Here is a 10,711-nt window from a genome sequence, read left to right on the forward strand (position 1 = left end):
CCGGGGTTTTGAATCTGGGATCTCAACATTCCATGACGACACTCTGTCCACTGTGCCACTACTGGTCTCGCTACATGTTAAAGTTTTAAACCCTAATTATATTTAGTTCTTAGGTCATGTTTAGATAGTGATTAAAAGTGCTATTTCTCACAGATACTTGTTTTGTTGTGGCACTTACCTTGAATAATTTGAGTCTTCCCATACTTCAAAAAAGGTGACCTCTGGGCTCTGAGAATTTGGCCATAGGAAATGTAGATTGCTAGGTTGGTTGGTGAGTTTGCTCTCCGTTGTTTGACCATTGGTCTTAGAATTTTAGAACTTGAAAGTTGCCTTGACGTGTTAGGTCCTAGACTGTCCTTTCACACTGAGAACCTGGGACCCATATTAGTGGCAGTGCTCTGGCTGGGATGAGAACCTAAGCTCTCGAGGACTCAGAAAACAGTTGCATCTGGTTGTAATCCTCAACATTGTGGGCAGCACAGTGACTAGCAACAAAAGGAGGGGAGGAGTTCTAGGTAAAACTCACCCTGAAAGGAAAACAGTTATGGAGCATTTCCTTAAATGTTTACTTCAGATAAGTCATATTCTGAACATTTGAAATCTTACCATGAAATTTGTAGAAACTGTTCAGTAGATAAGTGATACCAAAGTTTCAAATGTTAATATAAAAAATCAATAGCCCTGGCCAGATAGCTCGGTTAGTTAGAGCATCATCCTGATGTGTAAACGTTGCCAGTTCAGTCCCAGTCAGGGCGCAAAGAGAAACAGGTCTCTAAAATCAATAAATAAATTAAAATAATAATAATCAGTGGATTACAGTTTTAATAATGTGAAGAAAATTTGTTCAAATTTGATAAGAAACAGAGGGATTCGATGGCAGGCATATGGGAAAATGAATCTGGGATACACATTAAAATCCTCAGCATATTTAAGAAAATTTGGTTTTGTTTCATGGGATGTTATGGTAATCTCAACATTAATCTGAAATCGCCGGTGTTCCTGACTCTGAGACTGAAAATCTCTTAACATCGTGAAAAGGAAAGGAAATGAATATTTGCTGGGCTGGTGCTGGGGCCTCCACACAGATGCATTCAGACATTATGTTCTTGTTCTCGTTACAGGTACAGACTCCCTCATTTGACAGGTCACAGGTCCTTATCCCAGGTCTTGAGGTGAGTTTGGTTTGAAAATCCATGGCTCTTCCTTGGAACTTGCACCGTTCTTTACAGGATGAAAGTAGAGTTTAAAGGGATATTTTCTTTCTTTTTTTAAATTTTATTTATTGGGGTTTTTTTTGTTTTGTTTTAGAGAGAGGAGAGAGAGAAAGGGGGCAGGAGGAGCGGGAAGCATCAACTCAGAGTTGCTTCTTATATGTGCCCTGACCAGGCAAGCCAGGGGTTTAGAACTGGGACCTCAGCATTCCAGGTCGACGCTTTGTCCACTGCACCATCACAAGTCAGAATAAAGGAATCTTTTCTTGCTGGAGGGTTTTTGAAATTGAATAACCTCTATAGTTGTGTAAATGTCATAAATTTTGTTAATTATTTTGGACCTCAAACCAAACCCTATAAATGTGGATTTTAAAAACAACATTCCTGATGTTTATTTGTGTTTTTGGGGGGTGGTATGTACGCTTTCTCCCACACACACACAAAAAATAATAATAATAGAATCAGGCGGGGAGAGGGGTGAACATTCTGGCTATTTTGAGTCTTATGATCAGAGTATGGTTGAGAATGTTTCACCCCAAAGCCAAAGAAGCCTGTGCCTTGGGGACTGAATAAGCAATATAGACTCTCTCTCATTTATCTTTTTTTTCTAATTATTTTTATTTTAACTTTTTAGCAAGAGAGAGAGAGAGAGAGGGACAGACAGGAAGAGAGAGTGATAAGAAGCATCAATTCTTCATTGTGGCATCTTAGTTCATTGATTGCTTTCTCATATGTGCTTTGATGGGGGGGCAACAGCAGAGCGAGTGACCCCTTTCTCAAACTAACGACCTTGGACTCAAGCCAGTGACCTTGAGCTTCAAGCTAGAGACCTCTGGGCTCAAGCCAGCAGCCATGGGGTTATGTCTATGATCCCATGTTCAAGTCAGTGACCCCATGCTCAAACTGGTGACCTCGGGGTTTAGAACCTGGGTCCTCAGTGTCCCAGGTTGACAATCTATCCACTGCACCACCACCTGGTCAGGCTCATTTACCTTTTGAAAAACACTGGTATGCATTTGACATATTGTCTGATATTCAGTATGTCAATGGGATAAAATTTAGTAATCTGGGAGAAATGGAAAAAGATACATGAAGGTCAACACATTAATGCTCTTCACTAAATGCTCTACAAAGACTGAATGATGCTTGTGCTCATCATAAGTTCAAAAATCAAGGTTTTATTTTGTGATAGTGGCTTTTTACCTCAAAGATTCTTGTTGTTGTTTAAGATTCTTGAATTTTTATTTCTCTTTGACTTTATCCCAGGTGACCAAATAATGCCTGAATGAGTGACTCTTATTTTTTAAATTATACTAAAAAAAAAGTATATATTGCTAGGCCTTTTGGCTAAGATCAAATGCAGTATTTGTTCTTATCAGTTTAAAAATCAGAAGTATATATACATGTGAAATTTCTCCTTCATCCTCACACCCTGATTCTACCCTCATATGGGAAAGAACTAACCAATAAAGAGACCTAGAAACTCCAGAATCAAAAAAAAATTTTTCTACAAAAGAGTTAGCTGATGCTTTTCATCTCATTGAAGCAGGAATGGCAAAGTTAGAGGAATAAAATACTGGCACAGAGAGGTTCACCGAAGTTTACCGCGCAGTTACTAAAGACCTGAGGTGCTACAGGGCCATTTATGATGAGAAAATAAAAAGCTCTGTACAAACTGCGCTCCATGTCTACTTCAGGAAACTGAGACTCTAGCAGCAGAATCAAACCCTGATTCTCGAATACCTGTCCAACAATTCCATCCTCTTCTGCATCACCCAAAGTTGTTTAAAGTTGTATTTGAAAATGTTTAAGTACTTGTATGCACAGAAAGGCAAAAATAAATACTATGCTAAGACAAACAACTATCTAAATTGCATTTAATAGATAAATGTACTCGGAAGCGGATTAAGGTTGGTTGAGGCCCCGGACACAGAAGAAAATATTGGGCCCCTCAAAAAAAAGAGACAAGGAAGATTAAAATACATGTTAACCATATTTTTAAATAAATAAAAAATATTATGTACTATTAATGTTAAAATTGCACATATAAAACCAAACTTGGTGTCATTAGAAAAAAGTGTAAAGTTGGGGTTTTATGGACCCCTTCAGAAATTGGGGCCCAGGGCATGTGCCTGGTGCGCCTCCGTTAAATCCACCTCTGAATGTACCTGTTTCAATTTACACATAAATTCAACTTAAGAACAAACCTATAGCCTGACCAGGTATTGGTGTAGTGGATAGTGCATTGGCCGGAGACACTGAGGACCCAGGTTTGAAACCCTGAGGTTGCTGGCTTGAGTGCGCAGGCTCGCTGGCTTGAGCTTGGAATCATAGACATGACCCCATGGTTGCTGGCTTAAGTTCAAGGCACTGACTTGAGCAAGGGGTAATTGGCTCAGCTGGAGCCCCCCAGTCAAAGCACGTATGAGAAAGCAAGCAATGAACAACTAAAGTGCTGCAACTACAAATTGATGCTTCTCATCTCTTTCCCTTCCTATCTATTTCTGTCTCTGCTTCTCTCGCTAAAAAATAAACATAAGAAAAAGAAAAAAAAGAACAAACCCCCAGAACCTACCTTGTTTGTAACCCAGGGACTGCCTGTATATTCATAGGAGATGGAATTGCTGAATCGAAGGGTATTCACTTTTGAAATTTTGATAGAACCAACAATATTTATTGACACCTTTTCCGTCACTCTTGAAATCATTGGATATAATCATACTTTTAAGTTTGAGAACAAAGATGTTACCTCACCATTTTTATTGCATTTTCATCAATCACGAGTGAAGCTGAGCATATTGTAAAGTACTCATTAAGTATTTGCAGTGTATTTTCTAAGAATTTCTTATTCATGTTCTTTGCTCAGTTGTTTTTATTTTCTTTTAGATAGGTGGTAGCTGTTTAAGTATTATGGATATCAGCCCTTCGACCTTTGCTGATATAACCTATCTACATACTCTTTGTCATATTACTGTATGTTGCTACAAAAGTTTTACTGTCAAATAAATTTTACCAATATTTTAAAATATTTTTAATTTATTGATTTTTGGAGAAAAAGGAGAGAAAGAAAAAAAAGAGAGGGAGAGTGAGAAAGAGGGGGAGTAGTAGTTGCCTTGACCAGTATGTGCCTCGACCAGGCAAGCCCAGGGATTTGAATTGGCGACCACAGCATTTCAGGTTGATGCTTTATCCACTGTGCCACCATAGATCAGGCTTTTTACCAGTCTTTTTTTTTTTTAAGGCTCTTAGGTGCTGTATCTTATTTTTTCCCCATCCAAATATTTCCTTTAATTTATGTATTGATTTTAGAGAGAGAGAGGAAGGGAGAGACAGACAGAAACATTAATCTGTTTCTCTATGTGCCCTGACTGGGGATAAAAAACCCAGCATATCAGGAAGATGCTCTAACCAATCAAACTATCGGGTCAGTGCATCCCATCTCAATATATATTTTTAAGATTTTTTAAATTAATTTTTTAATTGATTTTAGAGAGAAGCGAGAGAGAAGGAGGGAGCAGGAAGCATCAACTCCCATATGTGCCTAGACCAGGCAAGCCAGGGTTTTGAACCAGCAACCTCAGCGTTCCAGGTCGATGCTTTATCCACTGCGCCATCACAGGACACGCCCCAATATCTTAAAAGTATTTTTTATTTGCTTCTATTTCTTTTATTTATGTTTTCTATTTTATTTAAAGATGTTATTGTATTTAGCTCTTTAATTCACCTGGAATTTTTCAGGATAAAGTAGAGATCTATTTTTTTCCCAACACATTTTAATTATATAGCCCATCTTCTTCCCATTAACTTGAAATACTATCCTTTCATATGAACAATTCTCCACTATAATGTACCCTGATTCTAGTCCATTTCTATATTGATCTTTTTGTCTATGTCTGTGTATACTATTTAAATTACTTTATACTGGCCCTGGCCGGTTGGCTCAGTGTTAGAGCGTCAGCCTGGCGTGCAAGAGTCCCGGGTTCGATTCCTGGCCAGGGCACACAGGAGAAGCACCCATCTGCTTCTCACCCCCCCTCCTTCCTCTCTGTCTCTCTCTTCCCCTCCCGCAGCCAAGGCTCCATTGGAGCAAAGATGGCCCGGGCGCGCTGAGGATGGCTCTGTGGCCTCTGCCTCAGGAGCTAGAATGGCTCTGGATGCAACAGAGCGACGCCCCAGATGGGCAGAACATCGCCCCCTGGTGGGCATGCCGGGTGGATCCCGGTTGGGCACATGCGAGAGTCTGTCTGACTGCCTCCCAGTTTCCAGCTTCGGAAAAATGCAAAAAATATATAAATAAATAAAATAAAATACTTTATAGTATGATTTGGGGCCCAGTGGGATAAGTTCCTCTTTACTTTTCTTTTCCAAAGATACTTTTTTGAAGGAGAATTTTTATTACTTTTATGTACAGAAAACTAAACAGTGTGCACTTAGCCCAGTTTGGTGGCCAGTTCTTTAGCTTTGCCTTTTCCAGCTTGGCAATGCAAGCCACTGACTTTGGACCCCAGAGTTACCTCCTCAGCAGGGATCTCATCGTATCTGTCATTGTAATTGGTCCAGATAGCTTCTACCAGCTTAGGCAGAGCTGCTTTGTCTTCTGAGTTAAAGTGTGTGAAGGCAATGGTGGTGCAGGTCTTCCTAAGGACCAGACACCCCAGCATTTTCACTTTTTTAACTTTTTAAAAATTGATTTTAGAGAAAGGAAGGGAAGGAGAGAGAGAAAGAGAGAGACATTGATTTGTTGTTCTACTTATTTATGCATTCATTGGTTGACTTATATGTGCTCTGACCAGGGATTGAACACTGTCCTATCTGAATGGTGCTCTAACCAACTATCTGTCCCTGAATGGTGCTCTAACTAACTATCTGTCCCTGAATGGTGCTCTAACCAACTATCTAGCCCTGAATGGTGCTCTAACCAACTATCTATCCCTTGATAATGCAGTAGGGAACTCATCTCACGCTCTGCACAGGCAGGAAGATGACGGATGAGCTCCGTGGGACCCACATCATGTGCCATCACTACCAGCAGGGGCCTTCTTGTTCTCCACCGGGGTGGTAACAGTGTTAACCCCTGCTCGGAGGAGAGGTGTCCTCTTAGTGGGGACGTCCCCTCCGCTGGCAGCTTTTTTTCTCAGCCAGGGCCAACAATCTGTTTCTTTGCTTGCTCTGTCTCTGGTCTTATTTGTAGGCCAGGAAAGCAGTTGAGTAGCCATTGGCAGTCCAACGCCTGGGCAGCCTGGTTCATGGCAGGAGGCACTTTTAGACACTTATAGAGAGTAGCCCTTTGCCACTGCCCCGGAATGTAGCGGGGCCATTTGACAAAGTGGGAGAGATCCCTTTTGGGCTCGATGTCCTGTCCAGTGCCAAAATTCTTTTAAATTTATTTTTTTTATTTATTCATTTTAGAGAGGAGAGGGGGAGAGAGAGAGAGGAGAGACAGAGAGAGAGAAGGGGGGGAGGAGCTGGAAGCATCAACTCCCATATGTGCCTTGACCAGGCAAGCCCAGGGTTTCGAACCGGTGACCTCAGCATTTCCAGGTCGACGCTTTATCCACTGTGCCACCACAGGTCAGGCCTTGGTTGTATTTTTTTAAATTTATTTTTTTTTATTTATTCATTTTAGAGAGGAGAGGGGGAGAGAGAGAGAGGAGAGACAGAGAGAGAGAAGGGGGGGAGGAGCTGGAAGCATCAACTCCCATATGTGCCTTGACCAGGCAAGTGCCAAAATTCTTGGACCTTTTCTCAAACAGGATTTACCACCTTCTTGGCCTCCAGCTTCTCTGTTCAACCAGAGATGGGGCATTGCATTTGGGTGTTTCACCCCTGAAGGCTCTTTTCATTCATTATGGATCCCCGCATCCCTGTGATCCGTTTTTCCCATGATATTTACTTGTTGAACAGAGTCTGTAGAACAAGGGTCCCCAAACTACAGCCCACAGGCCACATGCGGCCCCCTGAGGCCATTTATCCGGCCCCCGCCGCACTTCCGGAAGGGGCACCTCTTTCATTGGTGGTCAGTGAGAGGAGCACATTGACCATCTCATTAGCCAAAAGCAGGCCCATAGTTCCTATTGAAATACTGGTCAGTTTGTTGATTTAAATTTACTTGTTCTTTATTTTAAATATTGTATTTGTTCCTGTTTTTTGTTTTTTGTTTGTTTTTACTTTAAAATAAGATATGTGCAGTATGCATAGGGATTTGTTCATAGTTTTTTTTATAGTCCGGCCCTCCAACGGTCTGAGGGACAGTGAACTGGCCCCCTGTGTAAAAAGTTTGGGGACCCCTGCTGTAGAAAGTCCATTTCTCCAGCAGGGGCAGGCGCCACCTTCTTCACCTTAGCCTCCTTTCCTTTCGGCATCTTGGGCAGCTGGAGGAGAGAGAAAGCCAAAAATATTTTTATAATATGACTATCACCTTTTTTTTTATACAGAGAGTCAGAAAGAGAGGGACAGACAGGAAAGGAGAGAGATGAGAAGCATCAATTCTTTGTTGCAGCTCCTTAGTTATTTAGTGATTGCTTTCTCATATGTGCCTTGACCTGGGAGCTACAGCAGACTGAGTGACCCCTTGCTCAAGCCAGCGACCTTGGGCTCAAGCCAGTAACCTTGGGCTTCAAGCCAGCAACCTTTGGACTCAAGCCAGCGACCATGGGGTCATGTCTATGATCCCATACTCAAGCCAATGACCCTTCGCTCAAGCTGGTGAGCCCATGCTCAAGCCGGATGAGCCTATGCCCAAGCTGGAGACCTCAGGATTTTGAACCTGGGTCCTCCATATCCCAGTCTCATGCTTTACCCACTGTGCCACTGCCTGGTCACACATGACTATCATCACCTTAAACCAGACATCAAACTTTGCCTCAGAACCTGACCTGTGGTGGCGCAGTGGATAAAGTGTCGACCTGGAAATGCTGAGGTTGCCGGTTCGAAACCCTGGGCTTGCCTGGTCAAGGCACATATGGGAGTTGATGCTTCCAGCTCCTCCCCCCCTTTCTCTCTCTCTGTCTCTCCCTCTCCTCCCTAAAATGAATAAATAAAAAAAAATTAAAAAAAAAAGCAAAACTTTGCCTCAGAAAGAGAGATCCAAAAAGAGATCGTATGTCTCTTGATGAACACAGCATCACCAGTAAAATATTACAGGCAAAAATGTTTACCCTGAATCTAATCAAGTTTTGAGATCTGACTTTAGTGTAGAGCAGTGGTTCTCAAACTTTTTGAAGTTGGGGCACATTTAAAATCCTACAAATAATTGTAGGCACACTATATACAAATTTCTGAGAAATATGTTATAATAAATCAAATATTAAAGAAAAAATTCAAGCATGCTTTTATGATAATTAAACAAAATAAATATGACAAAATTAAATTTATTCTGACATTAAAAAACATTTTTATGTTAATTTTTTGAGTTATACTTTTTAGAATTCATAAAAATGAGGGGTTAAAAATTTTAAAAACGACAAAAATGTTATCTTTTTATATATATAGATACATTGTAAGATTTAGTAAATTCGGCAGGTCCTGGTGCAAATGTATTGTTTTCATTCTTGTGTTTATGAGAAACATGAGCCTGATGTGTCCTAGCGATTTCTTCAATGTTTGGGCATATATTTGAAAGGCAAGCTCTCATTTCTTCATCAATACATTGAAGAATTCCTCTCTTTTTACTCTTAATTGTGTGGAGGGTAGAAAATCCTAATTCACATAAATAGGATGTTGAAAATTGTAGTAAAATGTTCAAAGTTTTTTTTAGATATTGCCACATATTCTTCTTTTATTGAAATCCAAAAGGCTTCAAGAGACAATTCCTTATGTTTAATCATCAATCCAAACCCCCCACCATACATATCATCTTAACTTTATACCAACAAAGGAGAGAAGAAACTTGCCTCCAGTTTTTCCAGGAACATGGGGGTAGTGTAAATAATCCAGCACCACAGCTTAACAGCCTTTTGCAACCTAATCAAGCAAGTAAGGTGGGGGTTGGGCAGACTGTCAGCTTTAGCCAATTCCCCACACCTCTGTCCCCCAAAAATCTAAACTCCAAAAATCCTGTTGGTTTTTTGGTCCCCAACAGGCACATATTTCTCTGGAATACCATACAGCGCACCTGGAAATCTTCGCATCAGTGTGCCCTGACTCACACTTTGAGAACCACTGGTGTAGAGGCAATTTGCAGGTAGAGGAATAAGCTAAATAACTGAAACAGTCAACAAATCCTAAAGGTGGGGCTTTCTACTGACTCTGTTCAACAAGTAAATGCCATGGGAAAAAACGGGTCACATGGATGCGGGGACCTGTCGTGAATGAAAAGAGCCTTCAGGGGTGTAACAACCAAATGCAATGCCCCATCTCTGGTTGAACAAACCAGCTATACATAACACATTTGGGATAAGTGGAGACATTTATGTATGGACTGCACATCAGGCGTTATTAGAGAAGTACAATAATAACAATGTGGTTATGTAGAAAAATAGTCTTACTCTAGTGCTACGGACTGAATTGTATTTCTCCAAAATTCATGTCTTGAAGCCCTCACCTCCCAATTATGATGATGTTTGGAGATGAGGCCTTTAGGAAGTAATTAGGTTTAGATGAGGCACTGAGTAAACAGCCCCCATGTTGTAATTGACTCCCATATAAGAGGGAGAAGGATGGATGTGAGGGCAATCTGGCTGTGACATCTGTCATCCCATTGATTGCCAGGGTGATTGGTCTGACCTGGCTTGCTAGGTGAGTGTCCCCTTCCTCCCTCACCACTCCATGTATGTCCCTCCCAAAGTTGCACACTTGGACAAAGATGACGACCGTCCCTGATAGAGGAGAGGACTGTTCTTTGGTCAAGGGTCTACGAATAGCTGCACTCCCCCGCTAGAACCTGCAAACAAGCTCTCAAGAAAAGGGAGAGGGTGAAATAGCTCTCTCTCTCTGCCATGTGAGGACACAGCTAGATGGCAGCTCTCGGCAAACCAGGAAGAGAGTCCTCATCCAGAACCAAATCAACCAGCACCCTGATCTTGGACTTCCACCTTTAGAACTGTGAGAAATAAATATCTGTTGTTTTTTTTTTTTTTTTTTTCTTTTCCATTTTTCTGAAGCTGGAAACAGGGAGAGACAGTCAGACAGATTCCCGCATGCGCCCGACCGGGATCCACCCGGCACGCCCACCAGGGGCGACGCTTTGCCCACCAGGGGGCGATGCTCTGCCCATCCTGGGTGTCACCATGTTGCGACCAGAGCCACTCTAGCGCCTGGGCAGAGGCCACAGAGCCATCCCCAGCGCCCGGGCCATCCCTGCTCCAATGGAGCCTTGGCTGCGGGAGGGGAAGAGAGAGAGAGGAAAGCGCGGCGGAGGGATGGAGAAGCAAATGGGCGCTTCTCCCGTGTGCCCTGGCCGGGAATCGAACCCGGGTCCTCTGCACGCTAGGCCGATGCTCTACCGCTGAGCCAACCGGCCAGGGCATATCTGTTGTTTTAACCACCCGTTCTATGGTACT

The 10,711-nt window shown here is 42.0% G+C and overlaps 2 pseudogenes; one reads left to right on the forward strand and one right to left on the reverse strand.

Moving 5' to 3' along the window:
* The first annotated feature begins 2,537 nt into the window (after nt 1-2,537).
* On the forward strand, nt 2,538-2,679 carry LOC136327736 (U2 spliceosomal RNA; annotated as a pseudogene).
* Nucleotides 2,680-5,641: 2,962 nt separating this feature from the next.
* Nucleotides 5,642-7,579, reverse strand: LOC136322272 (large ribosomal subunit protein eL8-like; annotated as a pseudogene).
* Between the last annotated feature and the right edge of the window lie 3,132 nt (nt 7,580-10,711).

This window comes from Saccopteryx bilineata, chromosome 2 (assembly GCF_036850765.1).
Source record: "Saccopteryx bilineata isolate mSacBil1 chromosome 2, mSacBil1_pri_phased_curated, whole genome shotgun sequence".
NCBI lineage: Eukaryota > Metazoa > Chordata > Mammalia > Chiroptera > Emballonuridae > Saccopteryx > Saccopteryx bilineata.